The sequence below is a fragment of the Phacochoerus africanus genome, chromosome 7 (assembly GCF_016906955.1).
Source record: "Phacochoerus africanus isolate WHEZ1 chromosome 7, ROS_Pafr_v1, whole genome shotgun sequence".
Taxonomy (NCBI): Eukaryota; Metazoa; Chordata; class Mammalia; order Artiodactyla; family Suidae; genus Phacochoerus; species Phacochoerus africanus.
The window spans coordinates 61,268,051-61,271,404 of record NC_062550.1 but is presented as its reverse complement, the minus strand read 5'-3'; positions in this window follow the sequence as shown (position 1 = coordinate 61,271,404).

Genomic DNA, 3,354 nt, shown 5'->3' with positions numbered 1-3,354 from the left:
CACAATTTTTTCATTCAGATCACATACAAGTTTTGCTATATTTTTATCTATTTCACTTTTTGAGCAGTTGTAAATAACATGCATGCTTTATTTCAGTTTCTATTTTTTCATTGTCAATGTCATTGTTAATATTTTTGTGTGATGATCATGGGCCCAGTGACCCTCCTAAGAGGGTCTTGTTTTGTAGATTCTTTGCAAATTTCTATCTATACATGAGTCAATTTGCAATAGAAGTTGTTTTAGGAGTTCCCGTCGTGGCGCAGCGGTTAACGAATCAGACTAGGAACCATGAGGTTGCGGGTTCGGTCCCTGCCCTTGCTCAGTGGGTTGACGATCCGGCGTTGCCGTGAGCGGTGGTGTAGGTTGCAGACGAGGCTCGGATCCCGCGTTGCTGTGGCTCTGGTGTAGGCCGGTGGCTACAGCTCCGATTCGACCCCTAGTCTGGGAACCTCCGTATGCCGCAGGAGCGGCCCAAGAAATAGCAACAACAACAACAACAAAAAAGACAAAAGACAAAAAAAAAAGTTGTTTTATTTCTTTTCATCCAACTTGGATGCCTCCCTTTTCTTTTTCATGCCTTATTATTGTAATGGAGAAGAACAAACCTGGCATCACATTGAATCTATTCCTTTAGCTCTAACCCTTGTGCTCTGTTGCCTGTGCTCAGTCATGCTGGTTCTGCAGCTTTGTGAAAGAATGTTGCCTATAGCCCAAAATATACAGAATAGCCCATTTTCAAGGCTCAGACTTTTAAAGGTATGATGCTTTTAGGAGACAAAAAGCTGCAGAACAAAAAATAATAATTGTCTTGGTGGAGGTTTTGTGGTTTTTTTGTTTGTTTTGTTTTTTTTAGGGCCACACCCAGGCATACTTAAGTTCCCAGGCTAGGGGTCGAACTGGAGCTGCAGCTGCCAGTCTATGCCACAGCCACAGCAATGCCAGATCTGAGCCTCATCTATGACATACACCACAGCTCACAGCAATGCCAAATCCTTAATCTACTGAAGGAGGCCAGGGATCACTGGATACTAGTCAAGTTTGTTACCACTGAGCCATAACAGGAACACCTTGGTGCAGGTTTTTTGCTTGTTTGTTTGGCTGCACCCACAACATGCAAAAGTTCCCACACCACAGCAGTAACCCGAGCCTCAGTAGTGATAATGCTGGGTCCTTAACGGGCTGAGCCATCAGGGAATTCCTTAGTGAAGGTTTATAGGAACATTGTGAGCAGACCTGCATGGACAGCTGCAAGAACAAAGGATTCCTGAACCAAGAACTTTACAACAACCAGCCACACCCCATCATCTTTTAGTATAAAAGAAGCCTGGGAGTTCCTGTGGTGGTGCAGCTGAAACGAATCCAATTAGGAACCGTGAGATTGTAGGTTCCATCCCTGGCCTCACTCAGTGGGTTAAGGATCCAACATTACCATGAGCTGTGGTGTAGGTTGCAGACTCGGCTTGAATCTGGCATTGATGCGACTGTTGTGTAGGCCAGTAGCCATAGCTCAAATTGGACCCCTACCCTGGGAACCTCCATATGCCACAAGCATGGTCCTAAAAAAAGGAAAGAAAGAAAAAAAAGAAGCTTTTTTTACCTGAGTTTTTCTAACTCAGGTAAAATGGTTCTTTGGGACACTCTACCATATTCTCCATCTGCTGTCTTTCTGAATAAAGTCTCTGTTCCTTGCCCCAACGATTTGTCTCTCAATTTATTGATCTGGCATGTGGCAGGCAGTATGGGCTTGGACGTGGTAACATTTTAATGACTAAGACTTCTAGTTCTAAGTTAAGTAAAAGTGAGATATTCTTGCCTTGTTTCTGATCTTAGAGGGAAAGCGTTATATCTTTCACCATTCAATGTGATATCAGCTGTAAATTACTTATGAATGTTCTTTATGAGGTTGGAAAAGCCCTTCTCAATTTCTAGTGTACAGAGAGGTGTTTTTTTTTTTTTAATCATGAATGGAAGTTGAATGATGTTGAATTTTTCTTTATGTTAATTGTTATGATCATATGATTTGTCCTCTTTAGCTGTAGTTATGGTGAGTTGGACTGATTAAATTCTGAAGATTAAATCAGTTTACCTATGTGGAGTAAATGCTACTTGGTCATGATGTTTTATTCCTTTTATGTAATATTTGATTAGATTTACTAAAATTTTATTGAGTCCCTAGAATTCAACATTTAAGAGTTTCAGATATGTGGATCCTATGACAAACAGATTTCATTTTTTTCTACCAGCTTGGTCTATTTTACTTGCGGGAAGGAAATATGATTTTAGGGCTACTAGAAAGGGTTCCACCATATATGTATGTGCTCATGCTTGTTATGATTTCAAAATTTTGGAGTTCTCATAGTGGCTCAGCAGTACTGAACCCGACTAGGATCCGTAAGGATGTGGGTTCAATCCCTGGCCTTGCTCAGTGGGTTAAGGATCTGGTGTTGCCATGAGCTATGGCGTATGTTGCAGATGTGGCTTGGATCCCACATTGCAGTGGCTGTGGCATAGGCCAGCAGCTACAGCTCAGATTCAATGCCTAGCCTGGGAACTTCCACATGCTGCACCTGCGGCCCCCCAAAAAATTTACAGCCACCACAAAACAACAATAAAATTTAAAGAGGGGGCAAGTTATTTAATTATTTTTCTACATTCAGAAATAAACAGCTTGAAATGCAAAACACCTATGGAAAACACATCAGCAGGTTTTAACTTTGGGGAAAGTAGTGATACAGACATTGATTTTGGCCTCTGCAAACTGCAGCATATACAAATGTTGGGCATTTGCCATTCTTCCTTGGCACCCATTATCCCTGAATTGCCTATCCCCACTTTTTCTTACTACACCACATTAAACTCCATTATCAGACCAATCTTCACAATGTTTAAAATCTAGGGTTTTTAAAAAAAATTATTTTAACATGAATGTGTAACATAAATAAAGCATATGGATCTGAATTGTTCTCCTAGCAGTAAGATACCTGAGGAGGAGGTATCTCTGCCAACAGTTTAAAAACAACTTTCCTACCTCATATTTCCCTGAAAAATATGTAGGACAATTGCTTGAGGGGAGAGGAAATAAGTCAGTCAGTCAACTTCTCTCTTGTTGAAATTTTATCATTTTTAAAGTTTAGATATGAGAGGCTAGTCAAAGTCACCACTAATTTCACTCTCACTTGTTATTTTCAGAACCAAAACAAAACTGAAAGTCATGCAGAACTAGAAATGGGGACTGTCTGTGCAGAAATTATGCTGCTATCACTGTATTTAAAGATATATTCCAAATCCAAGTTTTGACTGCAGACAAGAGGTTTTCTTTGTGAGCCTCAAGACTCTCTCTCTCCCTTTGATGTT